Source organism: Lagopus leucura, unplaced genomic scaffold, assembly GCF_019238085.1.
Source record: "Lagopus leucura isolate 7727_CA_CO unplaced genomic scaffold, USGS_WTPT01 Super-Scaffold_100009, whole genome shotgun sequence".
Lineage (NCBI taxonomy): Eukaryota > Metazoa > Chordata > Aves > Galliformes > Phasianidae > Lagopus > Lagopus leucura.
This window is the reverse complement of record NW_024962266.1, coordinates 21,615,213-21,641,378: the sequence shown is the minus strand read 5'-3', so window position 1 is coordinate 21,641,378 and position 26,166 is coordinate 21,615,213. Positions and strand designations below refer to the sequence as shown.

General features: G+C 41.4%; 1 protein-coding gene and 1 long non-coding RNA gene across 2 annotated transcripts in view; both read left to right on the top strand.

Moving 5' to 3' along the window:
• The window catches only part of TRABD2B (TraB domain containing 2B), a 255,932-nt gene that overhangs the window by 44,478 nt on the left and 185,288 nt on the right, over nucleotides 1–26,166 (top strand). The window lies entirely within an intron of this gene.
• Nucleotides 10,618–23,041, top strand: LOC122181172. Its single transcript, XR_006179374.1, has 4 exons — nucleotides 10,618–10,755; nucleotides 13,651–13,764; nucleotides 14,433–14,625; nucleotides 22,991–23,041. It is a non-coding gene; the product is annotated as an uncharacterized LOC122181172 (long non-coding RNA).

Below are 26,166 nucleotides of genomic sequence, written 5' to 3'. Positions count from 1 at the left end.
TGCCCTTTGAGCAGAAGGTGTGTGGGGAGTCGTGGCCTGATTCACAGCCCACAAAATCAGATTAGTTTTGGATCAGACCCCATAAGGGGTTTTTGTTATATTTTGGTGCATGGGAACACACAAGAGTGTAATCTGATTATTTGCTCAATAATTAGCAGCTTTGTCCCCTAAGGGAAGATAGATCAGCGTTGGGATGAGTCTCAAACTGTGCTTGCTGCCTGCCATTCCCCTTGCAGCTACAGTGCAGCAGCCAGGTGTTGTGGCAAGGAGGGATTTTATCAGCACTATGCAGCTTTAATGGCAATTAGTGGGCAGTAAGCTTTCTGCACTTTTGTTGAATCAGGGCTGTTCTGCCTACTTCTTTGCTTACCGAATTTATTGATGGGATTCTTTCTTAGTGTCTCATGCTTTGGGCCCTTTCACATGTGCAGTGCAGTGGGTGTGACGTGGTTGGGCACATTTATTCCTTGTGGGTTGTTGTGGGCAGTGGGTGCTGTCATGGCACTTCGAGACCCAGCAGCACTAGGACATGGATGGCCATTGGCATGCCTCAGGCACACTTACGGGGAGCCAACTCTGTCTCCTGCCATCAAAAATATGCTCTTGGTTTCAGCATTTATCACCATTTGTCTCTTGTAATTCCATTTTCCTGAGCACTAGAAATTAAATCAGTGACAGAATATTTATAGCTTAGAAATATTCTGGATGATTTCTAGAGAAGCTGTTTCCAGTTTGATTATTTATGTTCTTTTATCGAGGATTTTATAGTGGGAATGGGGAGCTGAGCAGCAAAAAACGTACGAAACACACCAAATGATTTCCTCCTTCAGAGCTACATTTACGACAGGCATGCTGGCTTGGGTGTGTGCAGTTCAGGACATCCAGGCCATGGCTGGAGCTTTGTCTTATACTGATAGTTTGTGGAGAAATGCCAGCTGGTGCTTTGCTAGAGCTCTGCTCTCCTGGCTTATTTTCTTCCTTTGGAGGTTGCCATCATTCCTTGGGGAGAGGCAATCTTCCAGTGGCCAGGGCTCGCCTAGGGAGAAAGATCAGGCTCTCATAGGTGAACCTCTTTGATCTGCTTCCTGCCGTTGCTCTCACTCACTTACGGCCATTACAAATTAAGCCTGTCAAGGGGTCTGACTGCTACCCCTATGGGAGTGCTGCAGAGCCTGGCTTTTCCTCACTAATCAGAGTGAAGACTGAAATGTCTAAATTTTCAATGAAACACAAAAATTGGAAGAATGTGTACAGGAAATTTAAAAGTGAACTTGTCAGGTCCATTTCTGTGATGGTGAATTGTTTAAGATTGACTCCCTCTTACTTTGTCCTACTCTATCCTTGTCTATAAGGCAGCTGAAGTAAAGCACTTTGGCTCTGTTGAATTCAAAGGTTTTGATAATTTTCCTTGCCAGAAATTTTGCCAATATCAGCATACTTCTAAGAAACGTTCTTAGATTGGTATTTTTTGATGTAAAACTGTTCCTTATGCAAAACCGACTATTCTCAGTGATAAGATCTTTTTATGGTTCCTATCCTGGTCTCAGTCCTAGCCTCTCTGTGTTACTGAATCTTTTTATCATGTGCTATAAATAAATAGTAATCATGTGCAGAAGGAGCCGTGATCTCGCAAGGGTATGTCACGATCGAGCCGTGACAATGATAAATTGCCCACTGAACTGATGACCCTCTTACTGACTGTGGTTTTGCACATGTCTCGGATCAGGGTTGGAGATACAGATGCCCAGCTTTCCTGTAGGAGCTCTGAATTTTGGTGTGTCTGTCTAAGGATGCTGAGGGAAGGAGTAGCTACAGGGTTGGCTTGGAAGCAGGCAGAAACAGTGGTTCTGTGGATACCCTACAGTGCGCCCCATGACGGAGGGCACTGCAGAGGGATGCACTGCTATGGCCATAGCTGCCCTACTGCATCCTTTCCTGGCATTGGCCACTGATGTTCATTTTTTAAGCAGCCCTATTGCCAACATGTGCTTACGGTAGGTGCCTTTTCCAGGCTGTCTATTTCAGGAACTCAGGCAGAGTGTGGATGCAAGGATTCATCATGGCATCATGATTCATCATACAAAGACAGTGCAGCAATGCTAATAATTCTTTTTTGGGTTTTCCTCTTAACGCTTTTTGATGCTAGAGCTGATTCAGTCTCATCCTTTCCCCATGGCCCAAACTGCTATTCCTGAGATACCGTGAAGAAGTTTTGTGCAGCAAGCAGTGTAGAGTAGGGGGAGGGGGAAATAAATTAAAAAAAAATTGAAAAGGAGGACCTTTGTCTGCCTTTAATAGTCCAAGTGTTTCCTCAGGCATTGCAGGCAATCTGCCCTTCCTGCCAGGATGGCTGGCTGCAGCAAAGGAGATAATAACATATCTTTTTATAGGATGTTACAGACTGTAGGTGGAGAGCCCAGTTCAAAGTGCAGGTCACTGAGCTCCTATAAATTGTTCCTGACATCCCTGATAAAATCCATTCTCTCCCTTCCTCGGTGCGTCGTCTTTTAGCGAGGGGAAAAGGCTAGTAGTAAAGATATTATGTTTCCACTTCAGTCAATACTTTGATGTTTAAAACTGTTTAATATTCATTAAAACTGCTCTTCAAATGTAATTGCAAGAATTACACTTCCCGTTTTATGATTGTCTGTAAATGTTATGGGTCGGGCAGTTAAAACCATCTCCGTGACGGAGGTGTTCTGCTGGGAATGGTGCATCCAGCACAGAGCTCGCCCCATCTCCTCGCCTACACAGCAGTAAGATCAGGTCTGAGCTCCCCCTGCTCCCCTCATACAGGTCAGATGCATGGGGCCAAGTAGATTATTTCCTGAGAAAGACTCTTTTTGAGTTAATGGAGAGGCTTTGGAAGTCTGTGCCCAGTGTTGTCCTCCCTACCCTTCTCTTGCGTGCTCCATTCCTACCAATTAAAATTCCATTTTAATCTTTCTGGAAGGAAACATTTTGATTTCTTGTTTCAACACAAAATTAATTTTGGAATTTGTTGAAAGCTGTATATACCTACTTGTCTTTAAAAGGGTTTTGTTTGGGGGATGGAAAAACTGACAGATGAAGTGAGACACAGCCCCAAAACAAAATCTTTCACATTACTGAAACTAAGAAAACTGGAAGGAATATAAGAAACAAATTTTAATGGCATCATAATGCAGTGTTTCCTATTGCTGTTAACTCTGAATTTTTCCAAAAGAATCTACTGTTCTCCCACCATGAAATGAGGTTTCGGGTATTTTTGTCAGGCTCTTTTTTCACCTCTTACAATTGCAGATCTGTTGCCTTATCTCTTAAGATCCTTTCGTATTTCACTATTACAGGGCATCTAAGCATTTCACTGCGCTTTCATGGAAATACACATACTTACAAGGAAGTGCTGATATCTCTGTTGTTTGGATGGAAAGATGGTGAGAGACTGATTGATCCCACCTAAGTTTAGTTATCTAAAACTTAGACGTTGTAGCAGAAATGCAGAGTCACAGCCTGAAGCAGTGATGGAGCACCTGGTGGGAAGGCAGGGCCAACCTAGGGGAGCTCAGGTGCATGCAATATGCCTGAGTAACCGGAAGGGATGGAGCCAGGATCCACCCCTTCCCAGATCTCATTTAAGGTTTGGCAGTGGAGGTGAGGGTGTCTTTCTGAAGTTTCTGCCTCCTGGAGGCCTTCTGAAAGTAAGTTGTTTTTCTTTGTTTCTCAGTTTATGGTTGCTGTATTTGTTCTCATTTGCTGTGTCCTGGGATTCTGCTACTCTGCTATTGTTGCTGTTCTTCCTATCGCGTTACAGATGTCTCCACTGCTGGTCTAAAAGCTTGTTAGAGCTGATTTTCTCCTACCGTTAGGTCTTCTCATAGTGGTGGAATATGGACAAGGAGAATGTTTTTGCCTTGAGGGAATTTCTGAGCTATCAAGGGAGGAAGAAGAGGCAGGAATTGATTTGCTTCTTCTATGGTAGCACAGTGCCCTAAGTATTTTCTGAGATGTGAATTTGGCCTTCATGCTGTAGCTGTGAGAAATGCTGCTTTTAGAGGATTTATGGCCAGTGAGGCTGTGGAATCATCAGTACTGGGTGGTACCTGACTACTTGCCACCGTTGTGAATCTTGGGCTAGGATGTGTTTACTAAGGTGAACAATAAGCCAGAGAGTTCCTTATGAACCTTTCATTGTGACAGTGTCTAAGAGATGTTTGCTTACAGATGTAAAAGCCTTGAGACATTTAAATTCTTCAATTAGAGCAGGTGGCAAGAGCTTTCAGAGGTGTGTTTTCACCTGTGATGTTAAGCTCCCATTGGGACTTCTTTGCAGTCTGGCTCCTTGCTTCAAGAACTGTCTTTCAGCTCCAAATATGCTCCAAGAGCTACAAAAGAGCCACTGTCCTCTGCTTAATCTGTGGGTTGTATGTCTCTATTTGGTGCCTGGCTGTAGTATACACAGCCCTAATAGAAGCAATTAATGTCAATCAAGTCATACCTTCTCCCACACACCATTTGAACTAACACAACCATCTTAATTATACACATTTCTTCACTTTTGGAACTACATTCCACTTAACGATGCCTTTTCTAACACTGGAAGTCTCTTGCACCAATGCTGTTTCTACCAAAAATAATTTTCAGCAACAATTCTCCCTCCCCTTGTTCCTTTCAGTCCTTTAACTTCTGTTTCCTTCATCCTCAAGCTCTGCATGTAACAGTTGGCTAATTTCCTTAGCTGTCCTGGTGAAGCACTTGCATAAAGGCTCTGGCATTTGACAGGGTGATACTGCTCTGGTTGTGTTAGCAAAGCTTCAGAGTTGTACAACAGGGTTTGGAAATGCTCTTCTTAGTGCAGGGAGATATCCTGAGACAGGAGATGTGAGTTGGCATGCAAGGAAACTGCAATTGCTCAGTGACATTAAATCTGAGGCAAAATATTTCTTTTTAAAGAGCTTTAAAATAGTCTCAAATGTAAAAGCCTAGCAGCTGCAGCAACATAGAGCCTGAATAATTTCCATGTATTTGCTGCAGCAACGTGGAGCCTGAATAATTTCCATGTATTTATGTATGTGTGTGCCCACATGCGTGTGTTTTTTTTTCCATTCTGTTTTTGCCAGTGCCTCAATAAGCAGCACAACATTGCATGCTCTCGGGCCAGCACTGATTTACTTGCCACTCAGGTGTGAAAAACCCATTGGGTTAGGTCAACCTGAAGTGGGCCATCTGATTTCAATTCCAGCTCCCAACAATTAATCCTTTACATACAAATTCAGCACAATACCCAGCTTATGACCTATTATGTTTATCATCAGACCATGAAGTATTAGTAACAGCAAGCCAAAATATGTCAGATAGCCCTGGCTTTCTTTAGCATTCTTGAGAGAGAGTTAAAAAGAAAACGTTTCTTCTATGAGCAGGAAACTGAAGCTCTGAAACCCTTAAATGCACATAGTTAGCCTGTGAAATCTAGCTTCAAGTCTCCTTGCCAAACTGGCTGTAATGGATTTCAGAAAGAAATTAAATTCCGACACTGAATTAGAGGAAAGAGAATGATGTATCCTGTGTGATAGATGGAAACAGGTGAACATCTAGGTGTAAGATAGGAATCTCAAGGGAATCTGATCATTCTTTTAGGTATGCAAATGCAGAGCTCTCTAGGTGTGAAATAGGCATTGTGTTCAGGAGAAAGGTGATTCTTGTTTAATGTATATGTTTAAGACAAAATGTACAAGAAGTGCATGCTGACATCAGGATACAGTCAAAGCGAGGAACGAACTTTGCATCTGTGGGAGCTGAAAAGAAAGAAGGGGACTAGTTCAACATCTCTGTTTTCTAAGGGCTTTTCTAGTGGGCTGTTTTGGCTTGGTCGAAACCCGTTCTGGAGACGTACGTTCTAACTAAGGGAATTTTCTCAAAAGCCTTTTCTTGGTTATTCGTAGTTACTCATTTTATCCTACATTTACTTTTGGGAATTCATGAGCGAAAACACTTTGAATTATGAATCTGTAAGTCCAGTGCTTGCTGAAGTTGTTAGATAAAATGTTGACTGAAAGTTGCGGCACCATAGTACTATTTTTTTCCACGTTTCATGTCAGGAAATGCAGAAGTATCTTACAAGTTCTTAGTCTGACCTTATGTTGATAGCCTGTAAGAGAACCTGTGGCTGTGAGAGAAAGATTAAAGTATAGGTAGGTGGATGGAAATGTTTGTATGGCTTTTGGTGGAATGGGAGCAAAGCAGGTAGGTGATGGGATTCTGTGTGCTCACAGTGCAGAAACAGTCCATCGCGCCTCTTCAAAGAGGTACAACAAAACCCTGTCCTTCTTTTTGTTTGTGACCTGTCAGTGTGGTGCTGCTTTTATTGCTGCAAGGCATGAATGGCCATATGAAAGCAATACAGAGTGGTCAATGTGAAATTGTCACTCTTTGAGACGCATTTTTTTTCCAAAAGGAAGCTGAAGAGTAAATCCTTTAATGTATCCTGTATAAATGAGTCCTGGACAATGTTTAGAGCACAGAGCTCTCATATCATTGGAAGGATGCTCTGCAAGTGTATGGTTGATAGGAAACATAAGTTTTACCACCCAGTAGTACTCTTCATCTTATCACGTGGTTTTTTTCAGTCTGAATGTGTAGGTAGCCACTGGGGAAGCTATTTCCACTAGGGGGGGTCTTTATGATTCCTTAGCTCAAGTTGGTGTGTTGATGCCTGTAGCTATGGAAGGAACTACCAATCCTCAGTATTTCACTCAAAGTGGAAGCTATCATCTTCTAAAGAGATTGTGTGCTAAGCATTGGATAATAGATCTCAAATGTGTCATTACCATGGAAAAAGTGCTCTTTTGCCAACATGTTGATTACTAGTGCTTCACCAAAATTCAAGGTTCTTGTCTGTTCTTGATTCCTGAAGTGCTCATTAATTCTACCCTAGCAAATATATATATATATATATATATATATATATATATATATATATATAAAAAAACACAAGAAACTAAAACAAATATCTGTAGGAGCTGAAATGAGCCCTGCTGTATCAAATCTCATGCTTATGGAAGCAGATGGGAAAATTTTGAAGAACGTCTATTTTGCTTGCTTGTGTGCTTTTTGAAGTTTCTGTCACATGCACAGTGAAAATCAATTGGGAAAGTGAGAAACTTGGGGTTCAACTGCGTATCCTCAAAGTTAAATGGAAGTTAAGGCTTTTCAGCTTGCTTATATACATGGTGAGTTTATGGGAATAGCATCTCTGTCGGCATAACAGGCCAAGTTAATGGGTTTCTGCAGATCTTCTTTAACTCTCAGCAGTTTGTCTCACTATCTCTCCCACTCACAGAGGAGTCTGTGATGGTGGATTGGAACCCCTTGATGAGGAGTTCCAAGCATTAAGCTGAATTTTCTTGCATTATACCTTTAACCCATTTTTTTTTTTAAGTGGTTTCAAGCAGGAGTTTAAAAATTAGGCTAACCAGGTTGAGCTTATGAGTTGGTAGTGCTGGCTGTTCACTGGTGAAGGGGGCGTTTAGGGAGAGGACGCTGAATTGAAAGAGTACATAATTGAAGGAGCAGATGACAAAATAGGTGTTTTGCTTTGAATGCATTGGGGGAAAAGACTTTAGAGAAAAGCTGAAGGTTTCAGAAAGGCTCTCAAATACTTTCATTTTATACAGCTGATTACTTATCACGTAGTGCTCCAAAGCTCAGGCTTTTACTAGCTGACAAATATCCAAAGAAGTTTTCTGCTTGTTTTCTCTGCAAACCTCATGGCACTGACAAGAAATACATTGTCCGTATGGAGTGAAGAATGGCATTTAAGTATCGTGTGTTGAAATCCCACTCACTTTTACACATTATGCTTCAAAGCCCTGCTTCCTGGATACAAAAGTAGTTGTGTTTCCAGCAGAACGTTTACATAGTTTAGCATGAGGTAAAAGCACCGGGGTATGAAGCCAGCCATGTATATAAACCATTAAACAACTTCAGTGCAAAGCTGCACAAAACGTCTATTAAATCTAACAGTACTGCTAAAAATCCACATTTAAGCTTTCTTTGTTTCTAGCTTTGAAACATGGAGAAGTTGTTTATAAAATCCCCAGCAACAAACAATGAAACCTCACCTTTGCATGGTACTTTTAGTTTCATAGCAAAAATGAAACAGACTGATCCCATGCTCCCCAATTGGTCTTGCTGACTTTTAAGCTTTCTGCAGGGTAAATGTTCCCTTTATGAACCAGGCTGTAGCCAGTGCCCATGGAAGCCTCTCCTGAGGAGGTGTTATTTTAATATATGAAGGGCAGTAATTTCATTTCATAAAGATAGCTTGTTCCACAGAAGAAATAAACATCGCATTTGACAGATGCAGGGACGCTCAGAGATCTTCCTCTGTGGAGGCAGGGAGAGGCCCATAAAGCTTTCCTGTGTTCCCTGCATTATGGTGAGTGGAGCTTTAGATGTCTTCTCAGAAAACTGATTCTGTGGTGTAACTAATAGCCAGCTAATAATTTTATTTTTGTTTTTAAACACTCTGTGTGAATGCCACAGAATGCAAAGAGAGGCATGATATTATGTACAAGGGTGCTGACAGCAAATGGAGAAGGGTACCTTAAGTGAATGCATTGCCTTCTCTACATTCAGCATTATAGAACTTACTGGGAACTTGCATGGGCAAGGCGGAGGCACTGAAAACTAGCTTGTACATGATCTGTTTATGGGAATAATGAGAGAATATGGGCTGATAGGCTTCTGCAAAGCTCTTTTTATTCAGCAGTTTGTCTCACCATCTTCAACCAGGAGCCTGAGATGGGTTTGAAAAAACAATTGCTAGTACTAATGCTGTTGTTCTAAAGATGCTGTGCCCCAGGTTGTTGTGGATGACTTTCAAGATGGGTGTGGATCGGTGGCTCTGAGTTGATTCTTTTTGGATCGTATGTTTGTTTTGGGCTGATCATCTTTTTCTGATTCAGAATCTAAAGGCCATAAAGCTGGCTTAGCAATCAGAGGAAAAAAAGCTCAGGTGAAGGAACTGAGAAGCCTCCTGCCTTATCTATTAACCCAATGCTGTATTTATCCGGAAATTATGGGGAGCTGGCTGCTGAGCCAAGGAGAGCCTTGCCCAGAGTTATTCCGACCACATTTCTCAACGTCATGTTTGTTGTGCTTGGAAGGAGCTGGGATAGCTCTGTCGTCTCTCTCTCTCACTCCCTCTTACTGAGCATAGTAGCTATACTATATTCCTACCAGAGCCCTGCACTGCTTAATGGTGAACCAAAGTTGCTTCATTTTCCCCTCATTTGATGAATGACGTTTGGGATGAGGTGATGGTTAGAGGGAGCAATGAGAGGAAAATTCACCTTGAGCAAACCCAGGTTTCATTAATGATCAAAAGATGCTGTGCTGAGGACAAGTACTGCAGGAAGTCTCTTTGAAAAAGAGAAAAATACTGTCTGAGTGTTTACAATCTTACTGCTCAATACAAGCAAATTGTATTGCAGAAAAGAAAACTTGCAGAATGAGGCCTTCTGTCACCCAGCGTCACTGCTGCTTGAATGAATACAAAAGGGAGGCTGTGCTGAAATTCATAGTGCTTTCTAACTAAAGCTTATGGTATAGGAAAATGCCATTTAATTCCTAAAGCTCAGATATGGAGGAATTTATTTTTTGTGAACAATGAGTAAATGCTGTTGTAATAGAAGTTATAATTTCATCAGCAGCAACTGCTGTTATTGGCAGCGCTTTAGCATTTGGATAATAGTTTAGATATTTGGATAGTAGTGATAAAACAATTTATTTCATGAAACATCTTTTCATGAACTGTCATATGTTGTGCATAAACAGTAGTTTTTACCAGTAAAGACTGCCATAGAAAGCAGCATTGTTGATGTATCCAATGGAGTCAGGGAATTTGTTTTGGAAGTGCTGCTATTTTTACCCTCTTGAAGTAAATACCACAAAATTAGGTATATAAAGTTTCAATTAGACTTCTGTTTCCCTTTTTAAAAGCTTGCAGAAATGGCACCATTACTGCGTGCTTTTTCCTTGCAAATTTTTATTTCCTCTCTGGATTTTGCTTTTTCTATTTTGTTTATATTTTTATCTAAATTAGTTCAAGCTGTCAGCAATATGTATGTGTTTTTTGATATTTTTTTTCACAATTTTCCCCAAGAAAACAATGCTTATTTCATTGCTCTGTGTTTTTCGTATAGCTCTTGCATGTATTACAGCCCATGATTTATTTCAGTAACAGACAGACAATTCTATCGCAGAAGGGTTTTTCATGATGGAGGACTTTATTTTGAGTTTGGGAAAAATCTTGGGGGAAACCAACCAGTGTGATTTGGCACTTCCACCCTTTTTGCTTTTGTTCTCCTTGCATCAAATGATGGGCTTCTTACTCATAAGTTTCATTGGGACTTCTTGTGAGGTAAAGTACCATACAACACTAGCAACATTATGGCAATCTGTCCCTCCCTGTGCAACGAGTTATTAGAAGTCCACTCCTCTGGGGACTAAGAGAATTAGAGAATCTATTAAGTTACAGCTTTGAAATGTTTTTTTCCCTATTTTTGCTAATTGAACAGGGAGCTGCATTTTCTAGATTCATTCTCAAGTTGATGTGAAGGAAAGAAGGTGATGGATTGGCGTTGCTTTCCAGCGTTCTCCAGCCTGGGAAGTCCTTGGTGGGTTAGGGTATGCACAACCAAAGCTGCTCAACTCTCAGACATCGCAGCGTGTCTTCTGGATTAGCCATTTATAACCATGAAAAATAAGGGCAAGGTGAGCACAGAAGGTTCTCATTTTGAACTGATGGCATATTTTGACCACTCTGTTTATTTTGCTCCGACATAAATGACAACGCAAGATGTAGGGTGCAGTGAAGCAATGCTTGGGGATGTTGCCACTGATGTTAATGGTGTCAGTCTCTAATCTCTTTCCAGCAAAAGCAAGGTGATGCATCAGCAAAATGGCTGCTCACACTGGAAGAGACACCAGGGCCATTCACAACTGCTGAGACAGTGAAACAGTATTTTGAGGAGGGGAAAAAAAAAAAAGAAAAAAGCTCATTCCTTAATATATGGTCTTATAGGGTAAATATTTACCCAGCCATCTAAAGGCAGGAGTAATCGCTGCAGTTTTCCCTTCACTCAGAGGCTGGAGATTTTCTCTGACTGAAAAAAAAAAAAAAGTCCAATTTTGTGTATGTGAAGAAATCAAAGTGTTGCCCTTGAAATGGGTTTTTCAGCTGTCTCCTGGGAATTCTGGGGTTAGTTTTCACCACGTGAGGTTCTGAAGTGCATACTCGAAGGTTCAAACACAGGAAAATTGGCTATCACTGCCAACTCTGTTGGGTGGGGAGAAAGCTGTTTCAGTTCCTTTATAGGGAAAAAAAAAAAAAAGGAAAGATTTTCTTCTTCTTCTTCCAGCTCATTCTCATATAGTCCCCTGAAAGAAGTCTTGACTTTTATTATATCCTGTAATCAAATTTGAGCATCTTATTTGCTTCGTTTCTCCAAGACCACCCTGGAGGTAGCAGTCCACACACACACAATTTTGGTATGCATAAACCCATAAATTTCATAACAAAATATAGGAGCTGGAGCTGTAGGAGGAGTGTAAGGCAGAAGGTGCTGAAATGTAAAGTCTGTGCATGTTTAAAGGGATGTCATTTATTACATACTTCTGCCTTTAAAACAAAAAAAAAAAAAAAACTTACTGTTACCACACAGACTGTATAAATATATATTGCCTAATTCAAGATGGTGTGGTGTGAAGATTTTATTGGCATACAGTAGCTTAGCTAGAGTAGCAAAGGCCTGAGCAAGCTCTGTATTGCCTCCAGTGTGTGCCAGGAAAACATATCCTTGGCATGGGCAGCAAGAACATCCCCAGTGACGCTGCATAAGTGTAAATCTAATGAGGATAATAACCCATATGCTTCAGGGTATCAACCCATTACTAGCTGCCTGGGATTAGGAAGGAATTTCTCTTTCGGTTATGTTGCTCTGAAGTCATTTATGGTGGGGCTCTGCACATTTCTCTCTGACACCTCTGCCATGGGCTCCTGCAGGAAGAGGATGCTGGACTTGATGGACTTGCTGGAAGGGCCTGGTCTGGCAATTTGTGTGTTTTTTCTGAAAAAACATTAATTGTACCTATTTTATGTGGTTTGGAATATGTTTTGATGGGGCGCTTTGTGCACATCTCTCTGTAATGCCAGCTCCCATAAAGCTTCTTTCATAAATGCATAATTTAGTTTGGAAGGGAGCTCTGCAGATCTCCAGCCCTTCAGCCCTCTCTGAGCAGGGCTGACTTCACAGTCAGGTCAGGATGCTCAGGGCCTTGCTGAGTCCAGCTCTTTAAACCCCTAAGAATAAGAATGTTGCTTCTCTCTCCGCTTCCCCATGAGGACTTTCTGGCCACTTTAACAGGAATGGCTCCGGTGTTAATTAACACTATCTGTGTTAATGTGAACTGTAGACAGATAGGGCTTCTCTGATCACAGTTCTTCTGGTGTATTTTTTGTTTTTTTTTCCCTCTTATAATCAGTGGAGAGAAATGCATGCCTATTGGTGGAGTTTCTTTGCTGCAAAGATAAAATTTGATAGCCTCTCAAATCATTTCTAGCAATGTGTATTTCTCTAGTGACCCTTGGAGGAACACGGATGTTCTCATTGCAACCAATGTAGTTGGCAGAAGTAGGTGCCTGAAACTAGACTCAGTGTATATGTCCAAATATGAAGTTGTCCAAAATGAAGTAGATATTAACAGCTTGTTACAGTGATCTCTGATTATGTAGTGTTTTGTGCTGTCTAGGGAAAAAAGTACAAAATACCACCAGGAAGGTGGTTTCCTGGGTTTCTAATGTCATAAAACCAATATTCCTGTTTGGGTTTTGTTTTTTTTTTTGTCCAAGTATCAAGGCCTTGAAGGCAACAAACTTTAGATCTGACTTCAAATATAGTTACTGTTGTGCATTTAGAATCAGTGAAGATTTATTCTGTTGAAAAATGGTCTTGAATTTTGACAGTGTCAGCTGGTACTTGAATGTTGAAGTTTGGTGTGGGCGATCCTTATTTCAGCTGGTAGAAACAGACTACTGATGGTTCTTGGGGGTAGACGAAGATATCTCAGACAGCTGTGGTAAAGTACTTCTGTCTCTTAGGTGATGGGGATAAAGAACTGGAAGGAAATATTAGGAAACTCCATTGGATAGGAAAAAAAAAAAGAAGAAGAAATCCACCCTGAAGTGTTCTGAAAGATTCTGGCGAGAAATCATTGTCAGTTGCTAAAATTCCATGGAATTTTAGTGTTCACTGATGAAATCTGCTTTCCTGGAAATGAGCTTGGAGAATATCTGGTAATGGGGTTTGCCAAAGAGAAAACAAAGCCAGAGCTGAAAATACACGGGGAAGAAAGACCCCAATATTTTTGTATAGAATTATTTGGGTGCATTTCTCCATAAATGTTTATTTCTTTTTTTGCTTTGTGAACAGGGACCTAACAGTTACATGCTTTCAGTCATACGGTTTTCTATATTTCAACAAGTACCAGAAGAATTCTTGAAATTGAGTAAGATTTTCCTATTCCAGCCTAAATGTAATTAAAGGAAAAGGTCAAGGACAATGGAAAAGATCACTATTTATCCTCATCCACATGCTGTCTTATTTTCAGGATGCCAGTGGAATAAAGTGGAAATGAGTGGAAAGGTCTCACTGCAACTCAAAAAGGAATGTTCTCCTTGCTACCCATCTCCAGCTGCCACCACAGCTGGACAAAATTAGAGCAGTAAGAAAAATAATGTTTCAGTGATGATAAAGCTTGAAGTTATGTTGCATAAAATGTTCTCTATTTCAATTATAAAAGAGGATTTGGGGAAAAAAAAAAATCACAGATTAGTATGCTGCCCCAGGGATGTGCCAAGCTAGTGTGGGCAGTGTGCATTAAGTGCACAGAGCTGCTGCATTCCTTGCCCTGCACACAGACCTGGACACAGAGCAGTGTGTTCCTTGGGTGGGGTGAAGCTGCCTCAAAACTGGTAAAATTAAACATATTTTTGGTTGCTTTTGAGTGTGGAAAAAGGTCTGTTGCTTGAAAGAGGAGGGAAAAGGGTTGTTTGTTTTAGAAACCCTGAAAAGGAGGATGTTTCAGGGAAAGAAGAGAGTAATGGTTCAATTTGGATACGTTTGTATAAAATCCCCTTTGGAGCTGTTGCTTGGTTAACCTCGGTGGGCTGAGCTCCCAGCTGCAGAAACCTCTTCTCAGGCTCTCTGGCCAAAGAGCCTCATAAAGCAACCACCACCCTGGTGCTTTGGGAAAGGTTTGAATGGGGACTTTGGTCTGTGTGGACAAAGACAGCATAATGATTGCAGTGAGATTTTTCTTTCAGAAAGACTGCTTTTCTTCTCCAACTAACTGTATCAGGTTAACATTCTCTTCCTCTGTTTGATCCCTAGGGCGGTACAACTGTGTTTTTCCCCTTGTTTGGAAAGTCAGGAAATGCAGGCTTAAGGCAAATGGGCTCATGTTTGCTTCTAACTGGAAGAGAATTCCATTCTGTGCTTGAAAATTATCCTAGTTAGGAAGATGTTACTTGAAGTCTCCAGTTTGTCCTACGAAGAGGTGGCCACCTGATATATGACCTTCCCAGTAAGTGTGAGATGTCCCAGGTCACATAAATTGAATGTCTTTGGAGACCTTGGTTGTGTGTGCCATCCTGCAGTGGATGTTTTTTGGTGGCCCTGAATATATCACCTGTCCTCTGCCATAAAGAAAAAGGAGCTGGTTTTCCCTGTGTAAGTACTAAGTACATTGGGACCTCTAGTGGAAAGTACAATTTGAGAGTTGGAAATAATGATAATAGTTGCCATAAGTTTAGGCTGGACTAATAAATACTGAATTTTAACACTGTTAACTTGAAAACTCTAAAACCTATTAATGAGTGGTGTATCTCTTCAGGCACTTCTGTCTGCCCTGGCTGTCAATTATCTGGAGCCTCCCATAGAGCGGTAGACTGTGGTAATATCTTTCAGATGCTCCCAGTATCTGTCTGTCTGTATCTTGGCTGGATCGTGAGTGAAAAGGGGATCATCAAAACCAGAATAAAACAACACAGCAGCCATCCTGTGTGAAGTGATGGAAATTTGTGGGTGGGAGAAGCTGAGTTTCTGCTGTTGCTGTGGTGTTTTGGTTTTGAGTGCAAAGGATACATTGCTGCTTCTCATTGTTATTTGCTAGGTCACAGCAATCTGTGGCTCCAGAAAGCTCTGACGTAAGTGGAATAGAAAAGGAAATATTTTGTCAATTGCTGAAACTGGCCATATGTGGCAATCAAATCTGCAGGAATTAGAAAAATAAGAACATGAAGACTTTGTATATAGCATCAAAGGCAGAGCTGGCTCACAATTTGAAGAGTAGAAGCGTGGCACTTATTGTTTCTTGACTTACTTCCAGTGTAAGTGCTTGAAGCACTTGGGCCTGCAGGTATGTTAGGGGTTTGTTGACATTGGAAGGCAAACTCCATATCTCATGGGTGCAGTGAGCATCCCGTGTGCCACTCCCAAGTGCCTGGAGTTGTGACGAGGATGCAACTGCATCAGTGCTTCAATGGATCATACAGAATCAGGCCTGATATTTGGAGACATCTGGCTATTGCAGGTTGTTAAGTTATGTCCCTTGGTATGGCCTATCCTTACACAGCTACACAGGACTCAATTTGCAGATGCTAAGCAGTCCCCTTATCGCCTTTTTTTGTTTTGTATCAAGATGTCATTCTTTCAAGATTTGATCCACTGTGGCCACATTTCTTCTGAAAGTTATTTCAGTCTGGCTTCTTGTACGGTAAGGGTTGATTTTTTTGCACTGTAGTCATGCTGTTTAGTGATATTTTTTTTTAATTAGATTTTTCTTCCCTTGTTATTTCTCTTTGCTGAAGATGTAGTCGGTAATGGCCTTTCTCTCCCATAATTTTGCTGGAAACTGGCCTAGAGATTTAAGAATTATCAGAGAGCTGCTTAGACAGGTGGACCCAAACGAGGTCTGTCAGATAGGAGAAAGGAAACTGAGTTGTAAGAAATAAAAAAAAAAAAAAAAAAAAAAAAAAAAAAAAATTGAATGAGAAGTTCAAGTTGTCTGATGAAAAACACATGCACAAAACAATACTGATATTATTTGGCAAACTGCTTCTTAAAGGCAGTCAAGACCTTATGCTGGGCTGTGTCTGACAGTGCTGGCTGTAGGCTGATGTCCCCAGTATCTGAGGGCACATGTTAGAAATTCTGGTCCAATGTGCACTTCACCTTCTCTCCTATTAATCCATTCAGACTTATTTATTTTTCAGAAATCTGTTACAAAGTGTTCCTTCTTTGTCCCCTTCCTTAACCTGATGTGATAATAACCCATAGTGATCTTCTGCTCATCTTCCCGTTCATCCAAAATGGCAAATGTGCTCCAAGGAATTATAAATCCTGAATTATTCCTTTCACACCAGGAACAAGGCAAAATTCCCTTGTTCTCTGCTGAATAAATGGGATCTTAGCTTAAGGCATCGCAGAGAAGTTGTCTGTGCTGTTTTGTCTGATGTTTGTGCCTCTGATTTGAGGCACAGTAGCTCTCCCATGTCTCCACTGAAGGATTTTTGTGAGTGTGAGTACATTTTCCAGAGTTCATAGAACCTTGCATTCTGTGATACTTCAGTTTGTACATTGCCAGATAGTCTCCAAAAGTTTGCGTAGATCGCAAACATCTCCCAGAGTTTGTCTGAAATGACCCTGCAAGTAACGTCAGTGGGGAAGGAGCACAAGCATTTGCTTGGTTTATTGCCAGTCATGAGGCTGCTTGAAGTGGTCAAGATATAGCTGACAAGTCTCTCAAACTGTGCTCATCAGCAGTGTCAAGTTGATGGCTGTGACTGAAGATGCTGACCATCTATATTTTCTGAAGTTATAAAAGAGGGGAAAAAATGGATGAGGTGGGGAAAGGGAAAGAAGGGTCACTCACTGTTTTTGATTTTTATTTTTTTTAAAGAATCGTCAATTCTATTTGGGACTAAAGATTTGTATCTATCAAGAGTAACATTACTGCACAGTCAGGTTACTAGCATAATTGTGTACAGTTCCAGTATAATTAGTGAGCTGTAATTAGAAAAGTAATTATTATAATAAGCAGAAGGATAAAATTAGTACAAAGCTGTTTTAGGTATAGGTTCTGTTGACTAATCTGAGCTGGTCACTAAAGCGATTGCTGCCATTTTGTGTTTTAAGTGACTTCTTGTGGGCTGCTCATGTACCTGGGTGACAGAAGCACTGGCGAAGGATGGCAGTGATGTGGTGTAGCTGCAGTTCTCTGGAAGATGTTTGCTGGCAGAGGGTGTTGTCCAGCCTTCTAATTTTAATCAGAGGATGCTCAACTGTGTGAATTATCCTGTGTGAATTAGCAAGAGCAGAGAGCACTTTTGAGGGCTGGTTGTATTGTAGTTCTTGGGATAAAAATTGTCCTGGGGCTTTTATTCCTTGGTGGGGATGTGTCAGTTTTCACCAGCCAGAGATGTGGTGGCCTTTTGAAATGAGGCTGAACATTCATTATCAGAGAGGATAAGCTGCATAAGAGCTATTTAATTACAGGCCTACAATGGTTTCTGCATGCTTTCCCTGGAATTCTTTGTACACTCAGGAAAGTGTGTAAATCAAACAACCAGCACATCAGGCGGTGGGGCTGAGCTGGAGGAATTACTGGATGCCCTCATAAAACTTTAAAGGGCTTGAATGTCAAGTTTAAACTCTTGGGGCCTTAAAACTTGAGTCTCGAGGCACTTCTACCTGCTGTTTCATCACATAAGCTTTTCACTGTTCATGAGCTGCAAACCCAAGATGATTATGACTTCTATTTCCCTGCAGTGTATTTAATTTCCCTTTACTGTTGTCATCATACCCATGTCTGAACTACCTTTCATCTCCTCCTACCACTCATCATCCTTTCAGTTGCAGCCAGTGATGCATAGGCTTTTTAAATAGAGTGTTCCTTGTAGGCTCTTATATCAAAATCTGTTTAACCTCTGGTGCTTTCAAGCTTAAGGCAAAATCGCTGCGTATTAGCAGTTCTAATGCTTAACTGCACTCAACAGGAGAGTTAGCAAATCTGCAGTGATACCGCAGTGCAGTGAAGATGTGTGTTGCCAGCTGCAGGCAGCTGTTGGGCTTTGCGCTGCCTTGCTGAAGCAATGGGTGCCTTCCCATTGAATCTCCCCTTTGATTAGAGTTGGCTGGAGTGAAGCAGCACCGTGGAGCAGTTCTTAGTGTCTCTGCCAGAAACTGGCTCAGGAAAGCTGGGTTGTGTTGCTATTTCTGTTTGGCAGCTGCAGACTCTTCATATTGGTTCCTTCATCACAAACCAAACCCCATGAGAGCAGAAAGTGCATCTGGGGAGGGGATCTTAAATTCAGCTCAGGCACTTGTTGAGTCAAAGGAACAATGAGAAGAACTTGCAGATAATGGTTCAGTTTAGTAATGCCTCATAAACTGTTCCCTTAGTGTAAGATTCTTCAGTTGACACTGAAGTCCAGAGAAAATCCTATCATTTGATGATCATCATGCAAAATAGAGAAAAATTCTATGCTAGACCCATGCAGTACTCATCTCCTAGAGTAGGTAAGCCTCTTAGCTCAGCTTAAAGCTTCTTGCCCATTTCCAACCCACATATTTATTCTATCAGTCCAGATTTTATAACATCCTAGAAATAATTCACTCAGTTTTCTCTCACAGAGTCAGAAACCATTGCTAGGCACTGGATTGCCGAGCATCAAAATGCTTTGCTAATGAGAAGTGGGCAATTGAATCTAAGGAAATAACTCTACTTTATTAACTAGTGCCTAAGACCAAACCCAAAGCCGAATCAAGCCTTACTTCTAGGATGGATATGTGTTTTTGCAGTGTTGTTTTTGATTGCTTTTCGCATCCATCCCTGCTTTGGAGTTTTGGTTTGGACTGAAGCAGCAGTGCTTAGAGGTTATGGAATGGTTGTTTCCGTCCTGTTTCTGGCCCAGTCAGCCGCAGAAATAATTAGAAGTTTTAGTGGAGTCTCTCTAAAATTCATTTTCAGCCATGAACTTTGGGGAAGTCTTTGGATGGTCCAGGACAGGATGTGTTCAGGGGCTTTCGAAGCTGGCTCATAGGGTTGTTGTTTTGGCAATGCATGCCCTAAATTGGAAATATTGGAGATGCGTCGTTTAATTCTATTGCAGCACTGCTGCTAAGGTGCAAGGAGTAAAAGGTTGAATAGAGGTTCCCTTTTAGCCCAACTTTGTAATGAGAAAACAGGAGGTGCTTTGGTTTAGCAAAACCTCATCAATTGTTATGATTTGGTTTTGCAGGCCTCAAGCCTGGGAGGTTGGGGTCTGGCTTCCATTATGTTCTAACCAGAAAGTTCATTGAAAAGAAATATTCTCCTCAAACCGTCTTGAACTTGTCCAAACTTCCATTCAATCCCAGTAAAACCTAAGCTCTCATCCAACGAGGGTCTGTCACTGTTAATGTGTTTCAAAACGCTATGTGGGGTTTGATGGACAAAGGAGCTCTTAAGGGATATTTATCCTACACACACAAAGAAAACACACAAAATGTGAATGTATTGCAGCATTAAGAGATTCTCTTTCATTTGGCCGGAGTGGTTTCTGCTTAGCCACAGAAATCTCATGCATATACTGGCCAGCTCCTATTTTCATTTGTGCTGGAGTGAAATTGAAATCTGTTCTCCATGTATTAAATGAAGGTAAACCATGTGCTAGAACTGTGCTACCAGTGGAGAGCCGTGCTGAATTTTGTCATCTCTCTCTTAACAGTCCTTAGCAAACTGTAGCTTAAAATGGACCAGAACGAGCAAAAGGAATGGGGTGATTACGTGCTGATGTACTGGGCATGAGCAATATTGAGAAATTTAAGCTGAATCCTTATAAATACGCTTACAGTTTATGCACACGACTAAATTAATAGCAGGCATAACTCTTTTAAAGTTACTTGACTTTAATTGACATATCAATATAATTGCCAATTATCTTAATTGATATACATGGCATAAATATTGTGCTCTGGAAAGCTTCCAGTCCTTCTTTATTAGAGTATTAAGCCACAACATATGCAGATTACATGGAAATACCACTGAGGCATTTGTCAAATTCCTTTCTTATGTCTCTTTCTTATATTTTATATATCTGTATGTATATGTGCAGAAAACAGTCGTAAGGACATACTGATTATTGTCAATACAGCCTCTTAAACAATTTCAAATGATTCTACTAAAGGGTTTCTACAAGTTTCACACTCTGCTTTTGTGGAAATCAGCTTTCAAGTCAGTCAGGCTAGAGATTAGATTCAAAGATTTAAAACCTCTATAGATCAAAAGCAGATGCTCTTAGAAGACATTTCAGCCAAGACAAGCTGTCTGGGGACATTGTTACAGCGGGAGAAGACAATTTATCATTAAAACATGAAAGCCTCTGTTCAATAATAACCAGATGTATTTAAAAAAAAAAAAGGAAAGAAAAAGAAAAAAGAGGGAGAGAAAAAAATAGGGGTGTCAAGGTCTTGATTCATTTGTCTCCCACTAGAAATCATCTTTATCCCATGCTTAGAAAACGAGTGCAGATTCTTTGATGCCAAGACATAAAATAAGGAAAAATTGAAACATTTCACGTTGTAAATCCTTGGCAATTGTCAAGGAAATTTTAATTATATGAAAATCTGTGGTGCCTAAGGTAGAGATAAGGAGCAATCAAGTTAAAGAGCAGTTCCTTGACTTAGAATAAAAACGGGGGAGGATCTGATGGAAAGTTTCAGATCTTTCTTGCCTTGTACCAGTTTTCACCTTTTCCCATCAACTGCTCTTTCACTCTGACCTAATGCAACTAGGCAGTAGTACTTAGCTTTAACCTAAAACCTCCCCTCCAAATATTTAGCAACTTTCATTCAAGCCATCCCCATATAGAAGAGGGATACTGCAAGCTGTGGACACTCGGGGAAGCTAAGGCACAGAGAAATGGGATGACTTACCTCTTAACATGTAGTGTTCTGATAAAGAAACAGGAAGTGACTATTTTGTTTTTCCAGCCTCATTTTCTAACCACTAGAGAGCATCCCTTCCCAGTGAAATGTATAGCTCAGCAACACAGGAAATGCTTTTGCTGCCAGTATATGGGAAGTAGGAAGTCGTCTTCACTCTATTCTTGTTTTACAGGCCATAATATATAAGAGTGGGTGTGATTAACAACACTTGTTACAATATATTTAGAATCATTTCCAGGTCTGTGGTTAGATGTTCTCTAGAGAACTTCAGCCTGAAACAAGTACATCTAAGAAGTTAGAGAGAGCGATGTAAATCAGGACATGAGGTCTTTGACATTGCCACCAAGTGGGTCCTACAGCAGTCTGCCTCAACTCCCTGATCCACACACAAAGCGATATGCAAACCTTATGGCTTTCCTCATTGGAGTACAGTGAAACTTGGCAAAAAAAAAAAAAGTGTGGAATGCACATAATTTCGCATAGATGGGAGCAAATTTGTTAAAAAAAAAATGTCTTCATTGATGTTTAATCTTTGAAAATGAAGCTTTGGGGAGAAATATATTGCTTTCAATAAAGTTCTTTGAAAGCTTCTCAGGTTCAAGATGAATTTTGTGATCAGCCAGAATGAGAGACTTTCCCATCCTCTACAAAACACACAACTCCAAGAGCTTTTTAACACCTGCTTTGAGCTATTTGAATAAAAATCTGATTCTTTACATATCTTGGCTTCTCTGTCCATGAATGTAAATAAAAGCTTTGTCCTAGGCTTGAGGAGTCTTCCCAACAAAACTGTTGTTAAAACCAATAAGGGGAGAGATTGCCAGAGATATGAACCTCTATTACCTATTGCACTGACTAACTTACGTATGAGGCTTTCTGTCTGGCTGCTGCTTGAGGTGCCCTTCATAGGGGTTGGGAAGGAAGAACCAGCTGAGCAGATTGGAAAAGGTGATGATTAGCGATCATTGGCAAAAGAAAGTGTTTGACAGGAGAGGGAAGTCAGTGCCTAGACTGTATAAGCAAACTCTGACGATACGGGATGTGGTGGTAGGTGGGTTTCTGCTACCCTCGGAGCACAGAGCACGGGTCAGAGGCCTCTTGTCTGTAGGTGGCTGTGGGTTCTTGTGAGGTCCTGCTGTGAGGGTTCAAAATCTGGAGATTTTGTCAGTGAGAGACCTTTTCTAGGGAAAATACAGAGAGACCGTGCCAAGGTATGGGAAGCAGATCAACATACTTGCCCTCTAAGAACTGGGAGCCTTTAAGTAATTGTTACTTTTTCTTTGAATGATAACAGACACTGTCTCTGATATAGATCCCTTGGCTTTCCAGAATACTCAGCTTAGGTGATAAATCGTTTTAAAATTATTATTCCTTTTCTGTGTGCCAGTCGCCACTCGTTTCAGACAAATCTGTTTAGGGTGCTCAGTGTAGCAACATTGATGTAAAGTGTTGGGAAACATGAGATGAATGGATGCAAGCTTTTGCCTACTCTGTTGATGTCTCTGAAGCCACACGTGGCAGCTCAAAACAGTGAAGACCTACAGATGCAGTGGAGGTGACTGCACTTCAGTGACACATCTTCAAGTTGCAATATGTTGTACCTTGTATCTTCAAGTTGCAATAGTTTCAGCTATTGGCTGAAAATTCAAGGTCTGCTGTTTTGATTTCTGCTATTTCAAGAGGGGTTCATCTCCTTCATTCAGGAGGAAAAACAAACAAACAAACAAAAACAACAAATCCTGTGCATCTATCTCAGATAGCAAATGTTCATGTGGAGAGTGGGCTAAAGCAGTGAACTCAGGGCCAGATTTACAGCACCGCTGTTATCAGAAAGCTGAGCACTGTCTTTCTTCTTCTTACTCACTGCAGAAGATCTGACTTAATTGGATCCAGACTGGATCTATATATGGATTTGGAAACCCCAAAAGTCTGGAATTTCACATCTCGAGTTCTTGTCGTAGGTTTAAAGGCGGAAGAATTGGAGAGAAGGGGCTCTTCAGCAAGGAGGGGATGACAAGATCAAGACTTAGAAAAGGAATGACAAATAGAAGAATTTATCCCTTCCTGGCCAAATGTTGATTCTGCTGTAGCTGTACCACGTGTACAACCCCTCTTGTGCTTCTGTGGCCCTGGCAGTCCCGCTCATGGCAGTGCCCAGAGCAGCCCATGGTGTTCCCAGAGCCCCTTCTTCAGGAGGTGGAGCTCCTCTGGCAGGTGGCTGCTGATGGCGCACTGATGCTGTGGTTGTTGTAGCTGTGCCTAAACAGGAGTTGTTTAGGGCACAACAAGTGCTTCATGTGGCCACATACAGCATTTACTCAGTGTGGGAGATCACACGCGTAAAAGTTTAGTGCAGGAGTGCAGCAACACAGACTCGCACAACCCTCAGGCCTTTTCTGTTAACAATCAGACCCATAAAGCGCATTAAAATAAACTGATTTTTACAGCTCTGCACTGCTGTTCAACCAAGCATTTCAAGAAGCAAACAAAAGCACCCACTCCTCTGGAAATATGAGACTTCGTTCCTATCCAGGAGCACAAACAGTACTCAGGAGGGAGTTATGAAACCCTGTTTAAGTGCAGATTTGTATTCATTTTTACATACCTTTGCTTCACCCTTCTCTTGGAGGTGTTTTTGCCTTTAATAGCTCTATACTTTTGTTGACAAACCATTTCCAAACAGTTTTTCCTCAGGCTTATGAGAACATGTGGCAGAAACAAGTGAGGATTTTTGTCCCATTTTCAAATGTTAATAGATACAAGAGGACGGGACGTTCAAGTGCAGAGGCCCTTCTTGCCAGCAGTTCTGAGGCTGCCTACAGGCTGAATTAAGCATGGCTTTGGCACAGATGCGACTGGGATGGAGAAGCAGATATAGCCTCAGAGGCATCCTCTGAGCTTCAAAACAAAAAATAGTAGTAATTTTTGTCTTTAAAACTGGGTCTTAGAGCATCTGAGAATAAATCTTGATTTTTTTCCGAGATCCAAACACAGAACAAATTAGCATTTCTAATTGATTATAAATGTAGAATTGTTTGTTCTCCTTCTACTTTGACTTGCAGTCCTTTCAAATAACAGCCCAAATCCTTTTGCATCTGTTGAGATCAGTGAGCCACTTACTTTTCCCAAACTTTGCTTGGCTGTAGGAACTTTAAATATTGCAACACTTGACATAAAACAAAGATTTTCCTGATAAGTGTGTGTAATGGTTCAAAACTGTTCCAACAAGCAAATCTGGTTTCTCAAAGGTAAATGATAGGAAAATCTGGCCTTTGATTAAATATTCCAATCATTGCATGTTAATGGTGCGTGAAGCTGTGATTTATCAGCCAAGACAATGTGCTGGAAAATGAACATAATTCATTAAACTTGAACCAAATTTCACTTGAGCTTTCCGTTTTTTTTTTTTTTCTTTTTTTTTTTTTTTTTCCACAATTCTTAGCAGAGAGGGATTGGTGTCATGAAGCAGAGACCTGTTTGTAGAACGTGTTGTTATTTTTCATTCTGCTCTGCTGTTGAGAGAGCTTTTTCACCCAAGCTGTGCTCAGCAGAAAGCAGATGCCTGAGCATCCCTTGGTAGCTCAGTGCTTGCAAGAGAATAAGGGGCAAAGGCAGTTATTTTACTTGGATATATAATGTTTTGGGTGCTGTTGGCTGCCCTCCAGGTGCACTGTAGCTCGAGATGAGAGGGACAGAGCCACTCATTAGAGTGCAGTTTAGGGGCTGGGCTGTCCTCAGCACAATGCTGCTCTTCTAGCACTGAAGGAAGGTGACAGCGAGTTGTTTTAACTCATGCTGTATGCAAGCAGAGAGCTAGGAATTACTGCACATCTTGGCATAGCCCTCCTGGGACTGCTGCTTTTCCTCTGCCCGGAGCCTGCAGGAGGATGCTCTGAATCAGATTCCTTGCCGTGACCTCCTGCCTTTGCCTTGTGAGAGCCTTGCTGTGCACAGTGAGATAATGACTAGTCAGGCCACAACATGTTTATTTTTAGGCGTGCTGATGTGAGCTGGGGACATGGGTTGATCAGAAGTGTTTTTGTGCTCTTTGCTACTTCCAGTGAGGGGTTTGACAGGGCTCGAAAGCAGGGCTGGAACTGGTGTGCCTGCTGCTAACAGCACGTGCTGCTCTGTTTTGGTAACATCCTGGGGCTGGTTATCATCTAATAACAAGGGGTTAGGCCTGTTTATTAAAGAAATATGTCTGTTTTTTTACTATAAAAGCAGCTGGGGGAAGGAGAGGAGATGATGCAGAACTGATTGTTGGTGTAGCTACAGAGGAAGCTTGTGATACCACTGGGGTATTTGTACCATTAGATTCAACTCTTAATATAAATCCGAGTCAGGAAGCAGTGTAGTCTGTTCCCCATAGTCTCAAAACCACCATAATTAAGTTCCTTCTCACCCGCTTTGCACATCCAACCAAACACTGAGGACGTAAACCAGAAGAATTTCCTGCCCTTCACATCACTATTTCTGCATTCACATCTCACATGTGGAAGAAAAAATAACAAAATGATTTTGAAAGTTTAACCAACTCATCAAGCTCATGAAACTTTCAAAGGAGACAAGGGGAGATGGAGGAAGATGCTTTTGGCACAAGAGGTGTATACAGGTGTGTGGAATTCACGTCTCGCTGATGCTCGGCCATAGGGCTGGGGAGCGGTGGCCATGTTGAGGCTGCAGCCTGCACTGCCCCAGGTGGCAGCCAGGCTGTTGTCTCCCCCTAATAATACTAGAAGCCCAGATATGGTGGGAAGTGGGGGCACAGATGACCAGTAGGAACCCATCTCTGTACCCACTAGAGATTATTCTGGCTCCAGTGACTCCAGCCTGTTCTCTGTGATCCACTGGGGGCTAGGAAAACAAATGTGGGGTTAGGACACTACATCTGCTGTGGCTTTTCTGCCTCAGAGACTCGGAGCTGGCACAGAGGGGCCTCTTTGTCTGAGCTGGTTAGTTTGCATCAGGTGTGATGGATAGCTCTGCTTGTAGAAGAAGGCTGTACCTGTGGTTAGCTGGCAGTGTGCACTTAGCTGTTCTGGGAAGCTGGTGTGCCACTGCCGCATCAGTGCAATCAGACAGAGGTGTGACTGGCTTATTTTCTTCTGCTTTGATCTAGCAGAAAGTTTTCTGG